At 39.9% G+C, this 16,516-nt stretch overlaps 1 pseudogene; it reads left to right on the forward strand.

The window, feature by feature from the left end:
* Positions 1 to 11,673: 11,673 nt before the first annotated feature.
* LOC126095489 (5S ribosomal RNA) lies at positions 11,674 to 11,791 on the forward strand (annotated as a pseudogene).
* The last annotated feature ends 4,725 nt before the right edge of the window (positions 11,792 to 16,516 follow it).

Genomic DNA, 16,516 nt, shown 5'->3' on the forward strand with positions numbered 1-16,516 from the left:
ATTCCTTGTGAGAATACCTCCCATGGCTGAAACCACATATTTCTGGAGCGCTGTAATATTCTTGATTCTTTTTTCAGTGTATGGTTTCGTGGGCTGTAGTCCCAATTCTTGAAGTAAAGCCATCGCTATTACATTTTATCTTATTCCACTCTGGGAAGCTGAGCAGAAACAATGTACAACCATTTAACACTGCTACGTTCACATGAGTACAGAAAATAGATAGTGGCCAACTTCTTGTAGCCACCTTAGTTGAAAATTTCCTCACCATTTGATCACTGTGTCAACGCCACTTTTTGCCACATTATAATACAAATTTATGACTGTTTTTTCTTAGTGTGAGTAGGTGAACCAATTGCAGCATCATAATGTTGAGTTGACAGCAACAGAAGTTGTTGTTGTTGTTGTTTTATTGGATTGGGGGGGGGGGGGGGTCATGGGGGTTATAAGAAACATTTGTGACTGGGATAGTTCCAGTACTAGAATCACTGAAAGCAAATTTACTGAAATATAATTCTCTTCTGGAGATGTCTTTCAGTTCTTGAGGTATATGTTTCCTATTAGCTTGTAATGTTCCCACAAAAGTTAACTTGTGATTCCTCCACAAATCTTTTGCCAAATAAACTGAAGTTTAATATTTATCTTTGGTGCCATTGCAACCTGAATTGCCTATGGTAACAACCAGAACCATGGACCTTGCCATTGGTGGGGAGCCTTGCGTGCCTCAGCAATACAGATGGCTGTACTGTAGGTGCAACCACAATGGAGGGGTATCTGTTGAGAGGCCAGACAAATGTGTGGTTCCTGAAGAGGGGCAGCAGCCTTTTCAGTAGTTGCAGGGGCAACAGTCTGGATGATTGACTGATCTGGCCTTGCAACACTAACCAAAACGGCCTTGCTGTGCTGGTACTGCAAACGGCTGAAAGCAAGGGGAAACTCCAGCCGTAATTTTTCCCGAGGGCATGCAGCTTTACTGTATGGTTAAATGATGATGGCGTCCTCTTGGGTAAAATTTTCCGAAGGTAAAATAGTCCCCCATTCGGATCTCCGGGTGGGGACTACCCAGGAGGATGTCGTTATCAGGAGAAAGAAAACTGATGTTCTATGTACCAGAGCGTGGACTGTCAGATCCCTTAATCAGGCAGGTAGGTTAGAACATTTAAAAAGGGAAATGGATAGGTTGAAGTTAGATATAGTGGGAATTAGTGAAGTTCGGTGGCAGGAGGAACAAGACTTCTGGTCAGGTGAATACAGGGTTACAAATACAAAATCAAATAGGGGTAATGCAGGAGTAGGTTTAATAATGAATAAAAAAATAGGAGTGCGGGTAAGCTACTACCAACAGCATAGTGAACACATTATTGTGGCCAAGATAGATACAAAGCCCATGCCTACTACAGTAGTACAAGTTTATATGCCAACTAGCTCTGCAGATGATGAAGAAATTGATGAAATGTATGATGAGATAAAAGAAATTATTCAGGTAGTCAAGGGAGACGAAAATTTAATAGTCATGGTTGACTGGAATTCGAGAGTAGGAAAAGGGAGAGAAGGAAACATAGTGGGTGAATATGGACTGGGGGAGAGAAATGAAAGAGGAAGCCGTCTGGTAGAATTTTGCGCAGAGCACAACTTAATCATAGCTAACACTTGGTTCAAGAATCATAAAAGAAGGTTGTATACATGGAAGAATCCTGGAGATACTAGAAGGTATCAGATATATTATATAATGGTAAGAGAGAGATTTAGGAACCAGGTTTTATATTGTAAGACATTTCCAGGGGCAGATGTGGACTCTGACCAAAATCTATTGGTTATGAACTGTAGATTAAAACTGAAGAAACTGCAAAAAGGTGGGAATTTAAGGAGATGGGACCTGGATAAACTGACTAAACCAGAGGTTGTACAGAGTTTCAGGGAGAGCATAAGGGAACAATTGACAGGAATGGGGAAAAGAAATACAATAGAAGAAGAATAGGTAGCTCTGCGGGATGAAGTAGTGAAGACAGCAGAGGATCGAGTAAGTAAAAAGACGAGGGCTAGTAGAAATCCTTGGGTAACAGAAGAAATATTGAATTTAATTGATGAAAGGAGAAAAAATAAAAACGCAGTAAATGAAGCAGGCAAAAGGGAATACAAACGTCTTAAAAATGATATCGACAGGAAGTGCAAAATGGCTAAGCAGGGATGGCTAGAGGACAAATGTAAGGATGTAGAGGCTTATCTCACTAGGGGTAAGATAGATACTGCCTACAGGAAAATTAAAGAGACCTTTGGAGAAAAAAGGGCCACTTGTATGAATATCAAGAGTTCAGATGGAAACCCAGTTCTAAGCAAAGAAGGGAAAGCAGAAAGGTGGAAGGAGTATACAGAGGGTCTATACAAGGGTGATGTACTTGAGGACAATATTATGGAAATGGAAGAGGATGTAGATGAAGATGAAATGGGAGATACGATACTGCGTGAAGAGTTTGACAGAGCACTGAAAGACCTGAGTTGAAACAAGGCCCCAGGAGTAGACAACATTCCATTGGAGGGCCTTGGGAGAGCCAGTCCTGACAAAACTCTACCATCTGGTGAGCAAGATGTATGAAACAGGCGAAACACCCTCAGACTTCAAGAAGAATATAATAATTCCAATCCCAAAGAGAGCAGTTGTAGACAGATGTGAAAATTACTGAACTATCAGTTTAATAAGTCACAGCTGCAAAATACTAACGTGAATTCCTTACAGACGAATGGAAAAACTGGTAGAAGCTGACCTCGGTGAAGATCAGTTTGGATTCTGCAGAAATGTTGGAACACGTGAGGCAATACTGACCCTACGACTTATCTTAGAAAATAGATTAAGGAATGGCAAACCTACATTTCTAGCATTTGTAGACTTAGAGAAAGCTTTTGACAATGTTGACTGGAATACTCTGTTTCAAATTGTGAAGGTGGCAGGGGTAAAATACAGGGAACGAAAGGCTATTTACAATTTGTACAGAAACCAGATGGCAGTTATAAGAGTCGAGGGGCATGAAAGGGAAGCAGCTGTCCCCGATGTCATTCAATCTGTGTATTGAGCAAGCAGTGAAGGAAACAAAAGAAAAATTCAGAGTAGGTATTAAAATCCATGGAGAAGAAATAAAAACTTTGAGGTTCGCCGATGACATTGTAATTCTGTCAGAGACAGCAAAGGACTTGCAAGAGCAGTTGAACAGAATGGACAGTGTCTTGAAAGGAGGATATAAGATGAACATCAACAAAAGCAAAATGAGGATAATGGAATGTAGTCGAATTAAGTCGGGTGATGCTGAGGGTATTAGATTAGGAAATGAGACACTTAAAGTAGTAAAGGAGTTTTGCTATTTGGGGAGCAAAATAACTGATGATGGTCAAAGTAGAGAGGATATAAAATGTAGACTGGCAATGGCAAGGAAAGCGTTTCTGAAGAAGAGAAATTTGTTAACATTAAGTATAGATTTAAGTGTCAGGAAGTCGTTTCTGAAAGTATTTGTATGGAGTGTAGCCCTGTACGGAAGTGAAACATGGACGATAAATAGTTTGGACAAGAAGAGAATAGAAGCGTTCGAAATGTGGTGCTACAGAAGAATGCTGAAGATTAGATGGGTAGATCACATAACTAATGAGGAGGTATTGAATAGAATTGGGGAGAAGAGGAGTTTGTGGCACAACTTGACAAGAAGAAGGGACCGGTTGGTAGGACATGTTCTGAGGCATCAAGGGATCACAAATTTAGCATTGGAGGGCAGCGTGGAGGGAAAAAATCGCAGAGGGAGACCAAGAGATGGATACACTAAGCAGATTCAGAAGGATGTAGGTTGCAGTAAGTACTGGGAGATGAAGAAGCTTGCACAGGATAGAGTAGCATGAAGAGCTGCATCAAACCAGTCTCAGGACTGAAGATAACAACAACAACAACAACAACAACAACAACAACAACCAGGCATTTCACTACAGCTGCAGCTGAATTTGATTGTTATAGACCATCATTTTTCTTCCCTGCATACGGCTCCATGCTAAGAAAATATATGGTTTTAGAGTCTGTGAGTTTTTGTATAAGTATACTGCACTTTTCAGGTTTTTTCTTCATGAAGACCTGGAAGAGATACCTGCCACAGAACAATGACAACATTTCATCAATAACAGTGTGCATTCCAGCAGAATACTACCTTGGCAGTAAATCATTCATTTTATCAAATACTTCTCGTATTGTAGCAAACTTGTCATGTTCCTTGTGCTCATTTTGTGTCTGTCATCAGATCTTAATATTTTAGTGAGCTGATGGGATCAAGTTCTACTCATAGTAGCAGTACAAACAAAGCTTCCTGAAGTGTTGGATCACAAATCGGGAATAGATGACTTACTATCACTCTCCTTCCCGATAATAATAAGTAACCCTATACATGCCATGAATTCAACTCTTATCTGTTTTGGATAAATTCTGTCTCAATGCTCGTTCATATGCTTTAACAAAATCTGGAGAAAAAGTCATTTCAAATGATTCTCTTCTTGTTCCTACTTTATCTCCATTTCTTAGGCCTTCTTGCTCTTTCACTATGTCTTGTGCTACTCACCTTGTGATATGAGGAAGTCTGGATGTAAAAACTTTTCCAGTGATTGGAAAATATTTCTCACTGACCTCACCAGCTGCATCATAATCCACTGAAAGTTGCCCAGAATTCACCTTCAGAGTCTGTTTCTACATCATCACTGTCCACATCCTTGTGCACAACACATTTCTCTTCAGTTTCACTCACCACTTTATCACTGTCACTAAATTCAGTTTGAGAATCTGTAGATTCTTCTAAAATGTCTAATACTTCTCTCTCAGTAAGAGAGCGATGATGAATTTTCAATCACAGTTTCTCTAACACTGGACAAAATGGGAATGAAGAAGAAGGAACAAGAAACAATCAGAAACCAAAGAGAAATGAATCATTATTGAGATCACTGTTGCTACTCATACAGAGGAATTCAATGCCCAGAAGGTCTACACTGCTGAAATGTTACAATTTATGGAGTAATATATCTAAAAACAAAGATGATGTAACTTACCAAATGAAAGTTTTGGTATGTTGATAGACACAGCTATCAACATACCAACGCTTTCGTTTGGTAAGTTGCATCATCTTTGTTTTAGGTATGTTTTTCCCACGTGGAATTTTTCCCTCTATTATATTCAATTTATGGAGTAAGATTTTCGTTGTCAAGCCACATCTACTACTTAGGGGACAGACTTTATGATGGCCACCATTAGACTTAAATTAATGTATTAAATTTAGCTGAAAAAATTATATATTTCTAAAATCTGATAGAGGAAATAATAAAAGACAATAAATATTTTTATCAGAATTTTAAAATATGAAATACCAATCTAAATTACAATACTGTAAGGATTAACCCTCTTAAAATTCCATGCAGTAGCTGCTAAAAAGTAGCAGGTGCATTTTTTAACCGAATGCATCTGCTTCTACTGGTAAAAACAACTTGGTGCCATAAACAATGTTTTTGCCCTGTCCAGAAGAGTTACTTCTAACTGATAGTAACCACTTTTGAGCTCCTTTGTTGTAAAGTAATGACACAGACACAAATCGTCCAAAGTTTCTGTAACATTAGGGACTGGATAAGCATCTGTAATGGGCTGTGCATTCAGAAACTTATAATCACAGCAAAACCTATATTTCTTCTATCCATCCAAAAATTTCTTAGCGACAATAACTGTATTTGCACTCCAGCGATTATCACTAGGTTCTACATTCCCACCTCATAGTAGCTGTTCAATGAACTTCTCTATTAGCAGCTTGCTATGCAATACAGTATTGGTTATTTGGTGCACTATACCCTGAAGGTAGATGGTGCTGTGTTTCCAGAGTTGCTGGTAACCAACCATCAGTATAATACAAGTCATTAAACTTCAGTAATACTTCCACAGGTGTCTGAACCCTGCCTTCAAGTGAGCCACCTCCTTGCGTAACACTGATGCATCGACAGTTTGATTTTGGCTTATATCCAGACTTGACCCATCAGAGTCTTTTTCCTCTAATAGTTCTAGAGTGGCTAAATTATACCTTTCAACAGACTGACTTCACCTCTGCCGATGTTATCTATGCTAACTGGAACTGTATATTCCCCATTAACATTAGTTGTGTACACTATGCTTCTGCACCCAAAACAGTGTGAACCATTCAACTGTTCATTGCTTGAGAGTGGCTGAAAAATGTACAAAGCCCCACAAGGTAAATCATTATTCACTGAAACCCACACTACTTCTTCTGTATCTGATGGTATTTTATCCTGTTGTACAGTCTTTAATGAGACCATTTGCAACTTAGCTGGCATCAGTTCCTGATAGTTGAGCCACGCAACATTGCTTAATTTGCAGCTGTATCTCCCAACTGAAACAAAACTCCACTGAACTCAGCCATATGTTGCCAAAGATCAATCCTAGCATGATGTCTGTCAAGAAAATCTAGTCCAAGAATTACTGAATATCCTTCACTTACATATGGCAAAACTTCAATATGCTCCGTAAATGTAGTTTTTCTATTAGTAAAGTCAAGTACCATCATAAACAATGACTCCACACTATTATTGTCAACCCCATGTAACTTATATCATAGTGGCCCATGTCTCCTCCTCCTCCTCCTCCTCACCAGGTCCAGACTGTTAGTGGACATATGCACCACCATACCTACAAGGAACCTCTGTTCACATCAATGATGAAGCAGCATTCCATCTGTGCACTAACTAGCGCAGTATTATGATCTATCGGGACTGCTTTCCTATGGCCGAAGCAGTCCCTTTTCAGTTTAATGGCCGCTTCTTTTTGAGGTGCTTCTCATCCTTCCTGTTCCGACAATACGATTCTCAGTAGCCCACTTCCCCACACTGGTAACACTCTGGCTACCTACACTGTTTCTGCTTATGGCCCTTATATCCGCACCTGTAACATTTGACCTCCAAAGCAAATATACAGTGATCTACCCCTGGCTTTGTGGCAAAATCTATCTCCTCCAATTGTGCTGCTGTTAAATCACTAGGATTCTCAATATGACCTCTTTGTAACATTCCTGTAGGTACTCTGCACAAGAAAAAAGAGGGGGAGGGGGAGAGGGAGGGGGAGATGGGGAGATGGAGAGGGAGGGGGAGAGGGAGAAGGAGGGGGAGAGAGAGATGGGGAGAGGGGGGGAGGGGGAGGGATATCTATTTATGGCAAAGGCCTTACAGGCCAAAAGCTTTATTTGGAACAGTCTTTTTGTTGTGCCTATCTGTGACTCAGCATCTCCACTATGTGGTGACTGGCAACTTTCTTTTTCGTAATATTGTTACATTCCATCTCAGATTTCCCGTTGTTTAGAATTAATGACAAACATGTTTCCACACCTACTTTCTATTATAGATGTTTTTCTTGCTTTATAGTCAGTGAACTCATGCATGACTTTGTTGAAATTCAAACATTGAGCTAGCTCATGTTCAATCAACACTGTTGACCTCGGGTATATTTTAATCAGTTTAATCTTTGAAAAGCTTTTACTCCACTTGCCACTGTCACTGGTTGTGTTAGCAGCATTCATAAGACTACACTTACATTGGACAGAAAGCCATAATCTGGCATGAGTTTCAGAGTTTCATTTGGTGCGCTAACAGCCTTTACGAACTTTGAGACCAATTTACATTCACCTTTAAAATTGATGCCAATAGCCTTCCTGCAGTAGTGAAACCGGTTTGCATCAGATCATCAGAGTTAAGTGCTGTTGGATGGGTGACAATCTGGGTCTGTCAAGTGTTGTTGGCAAGCAAGGTGCACTCATCCTTGCGAGGCTAATTGAGGAGCTATTTGACTGAGAAGTAGCGGCTCTGGCCACAAAAACTGACAACAGCGGGGAGAGTGATGTGCTGAACACGTGTCCCTCCATATCTGCATCCAGTGATGGCTAATGGCTGAGGATGCTACAGCAGTTAGTCAGTACCATTGGGCCTTTTGAAACTTGTTTGGACTTAGTGTAAAGCAGACAAAATTGCTGTCCTTAGCCTGAAAATGACAAAGTGTCACACAGTTTGGAATACTTCTCACTTAAAATGTCAGGGGACATGTTTTTAATTTTACTAATGTTGTACAAAAAATTGAAAACTTCTCTGTGATTTTTTAAGTTGTTGGAATCTCTCATTGACAGCACATATTATAACAACCAGAATTTTAAAATAAAAATCTACTTTGTACAGCATTTCAGGAGCTTCAGTTTTCTCATCTTCTCCCTCATACTGGAAGTGTCTCTTCTTCCGTCTCTTTCATGTCTGCATTGTACCACCTACAACCATATCACCACTGAACAAGGAATGTAAAATCACGGACAAGGTTATTTGATTACACCTTTCCAATTCCAGGTTTATACATTTAATATCTGCAGAGATTCTGCATTGACAGTATTGGCCAATGTTTATCTTCTGTAGAACTTCACCCAGTTCTGGTGCAATTCTGAGTGCACTTGGGTTCTACTGCAGCTGGTTAATGTCTCAGAAATGTGCCACCGGTTACTGTAATTACCTGAAATGAGTAATATTTTAATGTTAGAAAAGACTTTGCAGCAGAAAACAAAAAACAATATCTGCACTTTTTGAATAAATTAACTATTTTCTCTGAACAGTTTGACCGTTGGAACTGTAATTGTAATTTTTAGAAGTAAAACGAAAATTATAATCTTGCTTAGGACAGCTTTCAAGTTCAGTTTTGTGTTCCAAAGAGCCTCTTTTTATCAAGGTTGTCCTTACAAAATCATCTATTTTTTCAGGGCATTTTGCAGTGCCTGAATGAACTACACAGCATCTACTTTGAGTGTGATGTATGTAGTTGCTAGACTGAGCTGGAATAGTTTCGCATTCATTAGAGAACTCGCACGCAATTTCCTCTGTGGCATTGAAAGTACATCTTCATCTATCAAAGATTTACTCTGATTTATGTCTGCATCAGTATTTACGTATGGGTCATCAAAACCTTCTTTAAATTAAAAAAAATCGCTAGTGAAAATTTCGATTTCTTTCCCTTTAGTTCATCTTTTCCTATACTTAATGCCTGAGAGGTGCTTCATGCTGTCAGACATTGTAAGAGTTTACCACATTCAAAATACAGCCAAATGGAAACACATCATGTCACAGTGAGAAAGCCTTTTCACATTAAATTCCTAATCCCTGAATATTGTCAGCTAAATGTACAAATATTAATTTTTAACAGAATTGTTGTCATTGTCTTTACTGGGCAGTCTACAACAGGAATGAAAAGACCAGTGACAGAATCTTCTTCACCTACATGATTGTTGTTTGAATTTAGAAGACGAAAATAAATTGTTTGTGGCAAATGAAATATATTTCTTACAAGCATATCATGTACTGCCCTATATCAGTGGCAAAAACTGCAGTTTGACCACTATATCACATTTCACTCTTACTCAACTATTAGTTGTAGTCAATTAACAAAGGAAACGAATGTTGTTTCTCTACAATGAAACTGCCAACCACCAGCTGCTGGCAACCAGAAGAGGAGAGTTTGCAGCCCTCCTGTAGAGACTGAGTGGCAGTACCAGCACAGTAATTGCAGTGCAAGACCCATAGCAACCAGCAGAGCTGAGCACTCTATTTCCAGCAGTATCATCTGCACTTCTACTGCGCAGCGTGGAAGCTCAAAGAACAATGAGTGACTTGCATATAAATCTTTTATTCTTGGATAAAGTGTATAAATCAGCAGTGAATATTTAGTATAATGGCTATGGTCAGGTATTGAAAAGGCGTGATTTATGACCTTCCATAACCAGAATTTATGGCTCTTAACAAACAGTTCTGAAAGTACTTTCATTTATTGTAGCAAAAAATAACAGTTAAATCCTAGGTAAAGTTGTTATAATACAGACAGTTTGAAATATGAGAAAACTCAATACACAGTTTGTGTTGAGCAAATTAATTGCTTCAGCTAGAAAATAAGGTTTGATAGGTTTTTCAGTATGATATTAATGTTCATATCCATCGATTATGGCAGAGAAATAAAAGAAAATGAGGCAAAACTTAAAAGAAGCAGAACAAAATTAATTTAGAGGAGCATGGCAGGAAGTAGGGAAGTGAAATGGCATAAATGGCAGGTCTGAAGGAGAAGGATTCCATGCATCATTCCACAGGCAAATGCTGCTTAATCACAATATCTGGGTTCATAAGATTAGGGCATGTGACAGACAGTTCTTACTCACTTGTCCTTTATTTATTTGTTACAAAGTCTTTTTCTCAGTGATACTGCTACAGGTGTTTAAGATTGCTGATAAGAACTGTTATGACACTGTTACAACATCGTATGGTGACATTTATCTTTCTTTCTTTATTAGAAAGGATTTTGCTTATAAATCTTAGGCACTTTCAAGCTGCTGTGGGTACTTTTGAAGTGTTGTGTAGGTGTAAGGTGGAAACTGAGTTAGCAATACAACCACTAGCAAACTTTGCTATTTTGAAAGACCAACTACAACATTTCATTTGTCATCTGTTTCACAATACCATAGATAATTTCCAGTAAGACACTAGTATTAAGAATGGTTTGTATTTCCCACTTACTCTCACACTTCTCCATTTATGCAAAACTTTCATTTTATTTAATTCATAATTTAGCCGCCATATTAAAATTAAGATTTTGTCACTTGCCACCCTCTCCCTGCTTTTAGGCACTAGACGAACCCTCTCAGCACACAACATGTTATGTTAAGAAGCGTCATAGTGCATAAGGACGGGTTAAAGAAATGATGAGGGAGAGGCAAATTCACATCATGGAGTGCAGATGAACAGTAGTAGCATCGACAGGTGTATATTCAAGCAGTATTATACAGCAATCTGGCCATCCTCGAGGCCACAATGTGTGCACGTAAACACAACTGACTGCAGAATGCAGCGATGCCCTGATCACATTGGAGACATCCATTGTCCTGGATGACAGGCAACAACTGCCACAAGTGGGTCACCAGCAGGCAAAGACAAACGTTACTCGCTCAGGCCCTCAGGAGGAGTGATAGCCAACACTAGCTGCCCTGATGCGAAGCAGCAGTGCCCTGCCCCCCCCTCCCCCCTTTCCCCTCCTACCCTCCCAGGGCTAGACCAGAACAGTGGCCAATGACGTCTAGGTGGCTAGGAGACCATGAGGGCATGCCTCCACCAGCTAGGTCACAGACAAATTGCAGCCATTGTTCAAAGTCCCTCAGAGGGCGGAGGCTGGCTGAACAACAGCTTCCCACATTGTTGAAATTTCTCCAAGTCTCATGGCTGCCACACCACAGGTGTGGTGCCCCACGCCAGAATTCAGTCAGTCAATCAGTGGGCAGATTGCCAGCCGATCTTCATCATCCACTTATAGCTGTGGTTTCTCTGAAACTCAAAAGCCAGGTATTCCTCTTTGGTTCAAGACACAGTCAGAATGGTGGCATGACTGAATGCTTTGAGCCCCTAAGTTTGATTATTTATACTCTGTAGGGAAAGATAGATTACTACATACCATAAAGAAGACACATCAAGTTAAGTTTCAGACAGGCATGATTAAAAGACACTCACATATAACTTAAGCACACCCTTTGTCATGAAGCCATCCCACGTGATGTTGCATAGATGTTAGGTCTGGTTAAATTTGCAATGTTGTGTTTCTTGGTGGGCAACGGCCTTGCCACAGTGGATACATCAGTTCCTGTGAGATCACCGAAGTTAAGCACTGTCGGGCGTGGTCAGCACTTGGATGGGTGACCATCCGGGCCGCCATGCGCTGTTGCCATTTTTCATGGTGCACTCAGCCTCTTGATGCCAATTGAGAAGCTACCCGACCGAATAGTAGCGGCTCCGGTCAAGAATACCATCATAACGACCGGGAGAGTGGTGTGCTGACCCCACGCCCCTCCTATCTGCATCCTACTCTGAGGATGACATGGCGGTCGGATGGTCCCGGTAGGTCACTTGTGGCCTGAAGACAGAGTGTGTTTCTTGGTAGCATGCAAGTACTCTGTGTTACAAGGTATTATGTCACTCTCAGTCAGATTGCGTTGCGGCATTGATGGTTCTACACACCTCAGCTATGATTGGTGGAGCAAACCTTGCTGGCTGGAATGTTTTGCCTTAATGTCAACAATACTGCCCAGTGGCTTACTTGATTAGCACATCACCTGAGCTGGCCTCTACTGCCTAGCTGCAGCTGGAATTAAACTTTAAAAATTTGCAATTCATGTGGCAATCTTCTTCAGGGCATAGTAGCATTTATGAGAACATTTATAGCAAGCCATGGACTTAGCGCCCCACACCCTGAGAAGTTGAAAATGGGGATAAATAGACAAAGGAGGCAGGATTTGGGCATCACACAAGGACAGTGGACTGGTAATAGTTGTGCCAACTTATGAAAAGGAATTTATGCTCTCATGTGATGCAAGCACTCACATGCTTGGGACTGTATTGAGCCAAGATGTGGACAGGCCAGAACATCTGTTTACCTATGTATCACAAGAGATAAATCAAACAGAAAAGAAAATGGTGAAATGTACATTCAAAGTTATTTATATGGAAGGAAATTCAAAGTCGTAACAGAGCATGAAGCTTCCAAAAATACCCATCAAGTAGGTTAATATGCTGGACACTTAGCTCTGTGAATTTTATTTTGAGTTTATTCACTGACCTGGCAGGGAACTTGGTGCTGCAGATGTCCACAGTAGAAATGTTTTCCTGGGCCACACCACTGTAAAATGCAGAAAGCACGTGCTCAGAGTAAGAATTGCAAGCTATTTGCACATAACTATGATTCATTGTGCACAACGAGCTGTTGTGTAGGCAAACAAAAATCAATCCTCTTGTTGTGGTCCCAGCTACATTGTGGGAGGAAATATTGAGACAGGCACATGATCATGTGTTAATGGACCATGGGTGTTGTAAACCATGTAATAATGTATAACTGAGCAACACTGGTGGAAAACACAGAGACAGGATGTGGGACAGTATACAAAAATCTATCTAACATATGTAAAAATCAAACAATGGAAAATCCAGAATGTAACATGTGTGCAACATGCTGACATGAGTCGCCAATGTATTCCAGTACATAGATTACCAGAAGCCAACAAACCATTTTAGATGCTCAGATTGGACATCTGGGGTCCTTTTGGGCTAACAGTGGGAAGCCTTATATGTACACAATAACAGTTCACTTCTCAAGTTATGTGGAGATGACAGCTATCCCAAATCAAAAAACTAATACATTGACACAAGCAGTGATTAATATTTGGTCGTTTAAATTCCGAACCCCAGATACACTGATTATGGACCAAGGAACTAACTGCATGTTGGAAATAATAAAACAGTTGTGTTATTTATTCCAAATTGGTAGCCGGCTGGTGTGGCCGAGCAGTTCTAGGCGCTTCAGACTGGAACCGCACGACTGCTACGGTCGCAGGTTCGAATCCTGCCTCGGGCATGGATATGCGTGATGTCCTTAGGTTAGTTAGGTTTAAGTAGTTCTAAGTTCTAGGGGACTGATGACCTCAGATGTTAAGTCCCATAGTGCTCAGAGCCATTTGAACCAAATTGGTAGGTGAAAAACAAGTGCATTATACCCACAAGCAAATGGTAGAATGGAACAAGTTCAATGCATAATAGGTAATATCTTAAAGTCACTGTGTCAACAGTCACCATAATGACTGGGATATGCTACTACCTTTTGTTGCTGCAGCATATAATTCAAGAATCCATGTGAAAGTATAGATCCATCACCATACTAGGTGGTATATGGTTGGATGATGCCATTACTGTGTGAGATATTGAAACCCAAAAGGGGCAAGGATGGTGAATCAGTGCAAAGGTTTACGAAAACTTTATGAATGGTATGGTGCCAAACATAGAAAGGAAATACAAAGCTCTGAGAATGGTAAGAGTGAATGGGATAATGAAAGGCCAAGTTGCCTATATGCCATGTGGAACAATGGGTGATGTTGAAAAGCCCTCATAAACCAAAGTAGAAGACTAAAAAGTTCTATGCATGTTATCAGGGTTTGCATTAGATAGTGAAATGACCTCACTGGTAATTGTAAAATTACAACTACCTAAGTGGTCAACATTCATCCATGTTGGGCATATTTGACCCTTTCAGGGCACACCAGAAGCTTTGCCACAATTACTGACATCGACCCCAAAAAACAGGCTGGGTGGAGAGGGGCGGATGGGGGAGGGTAAGAAAGATAAAATGGTATAACAGGTTGATCAAGCTGCTCCAACAGTCTGTGCTTACCTTGTCATACACATTAAGACCTGGACTTAGGCCAACATAAAGAGGAAGGGGTAGTGTAGAAATTGGGGTGGCTTCATAAATGCACAATTGATGTGTGACAGGTTATGTTGACAAATGACGGGTGCACTGTTAATATGGTGGTTATAAATGCATGGATTAATTTCATTCTGGGGTGATTGGGGGATATAATGTCAGCTGATTATCCGAATTGATTCTGTGCCTTGTTAATGTAGTAATGTGAGAGTTTGTTTTTGTTTTACAATGAACTGCAGATGCCAGGAGATGGAGTTTGTTTATTTTGTTGTATGGATATAGTGTACCAGTAAATAAAGTATGGCTATCAGTATTTTCAAGTTATGGTATGCTCTACCAATAGTAATTTATGCTCATCACATGTACGTGCAAAGTGGTGATATTTCTAGTGGAAATGTGTAAGGAGGGATGCCCATGGGACATCATTGCAACATCCTACTTCCAGAAAGTAGGACCACAGTTGATATACTGAGGATATGATGTGATCGTAGCTATTACTACATGCAGGAAGCAAGGGTACCCAAGGTAGGCACAGTGGTCAGAACTACAAGGCAGTGGGTTACTGCTGGATATAACTCAATGTGTAATTTTGGAACAAACTTTGCAGTTTCCTGTGACAAGGACTGTAGCCATGAACCTAACCTCTTCTGTAGCTGCCTGACATTACATTTGGAGTCTTACCAGCAAGAAACCTAACCTTTCTGAATGGTACCCTTCACACGACCACAATAAATTCTCTTGAAATTTAATAACAGCACACAGCTGGCACATTAGTGAACAGTTGTTCCACCTTATTTAACAGTACTGCCTTGGGTCAAAATCATGGGACTCTTGTCCTCAGGGACTTTCTTAATGCTGATTACCATTTGTATCATCATGTCAGCAGGGAATGAACTGCTCTCCTGACCTCCCAGTCCAATACCTTCAGACTCAATGGGTCACCACCAGGTGCGAAGTAAGTGTGGTGCAACCAAAATAGTGACTGTAAATAAGAAGAGTATAAAATGAACTTTTCATAATAGGTGTGGAAAAGTAGAGAATAGAAATGAAAATACATAGAATGATGCAATCATTGTAAGTTAATTGGTTCAGAAGCAAACTAGAATTCGGAGCACCGAATTCTTTCCATGGGAGGAGATATTATTGTTGTGGCACTGGCTTGAGCAGGTCACAACTGGTGGGTTGATGATATAAATACTGCACATAATGGTGCAGAGCCTCAAACCTAAGCAAGCTACACAAAAAGGGAAGGAACAATTCCAGATGTTACTCATATTCCATGTTCACTAGTGGATGCTATATCAAGCCATTTTGCTTGTTAATCTGAGTTAAGTAAAGTCTTAAGAGCATTGTACAATTTACTGTCATCTGTGTAGGGTTTCAACTGAGATTACAACCTTGCATTCTTATACATCTTAAGGTAATTTAAGTAAGTTTTAATTTCTAGATCTGTTAGGTTCCACAGAAGTACTTGACTGGTTTAGTTTTGCGAGCAATATTGAAAGTTTGCTTACTTCTGGATTCCTGTCCTGAATAATTATCATGGTTCAGCTTGATTAATTTGCTACTTGTTTGGCTTATGTGTAAATTTTAAGAGAAATTGTTGTATAAAGCACATGTTATAAACCTGCTAAAACTGTATAAATATTAATAAATGTTCGAATGTTAAAGTAGCTATGACTCAATCAATTGTTTCCACTCTTTCTTATCCTATGGCCCCAGTAAATGCTACATTGGAAGAAATAATTAATTGATGAGCAATTACCTTACGGGCCTGGACGGGAAAGAAATTGATTGTGCAATATGGTGTCAAACATTACTCATACCTAAATGTGTATCTTTTTGTTGCAAATTTTTGACTTCCACAGGGACAGCAATCTCTGCTTTGAACATAAAATCTTCTAACCTTAAATTGAGTTTGCTCAAGCTTACTCACTGTTAGGATACTTTTTCAAAAGATGGGTGCAATTATATGTGAACTGACAAGAACCCCAAATTGAGGGTAGACCAATCCAGCTTGGATACCACGTAATCTGTACTGTGGAGCAAAATAAGCATACCAGTAATAAAAGTCTGTGGTTAATGTTGACCATACCATTATTTAAATGTAATGCTGAAGTATACCACTAATCATTAAGACAGCAGCTGGAAAGAAGACAGTCACAAACATGACAGAACTGAATAGTATTAAGTGAAGCTACT

The sequence above is a fragment of the Schistocerca cancellata genome, chromosome 1 (genome assembly GCF_023864275.1).
Source record: "Schistocerca cancellata isolate TAMUIC-IGC-003103 chromosome 1, iqSchCanc2.1, whole genome shotgun sequence".
Classification (NCBI taxonomy): Eukaryota; Metazoa; Arthropoda; class Insecta; order Orthoptera; family Acrididae; genus Schistocerca; species Schistocerca cancellata.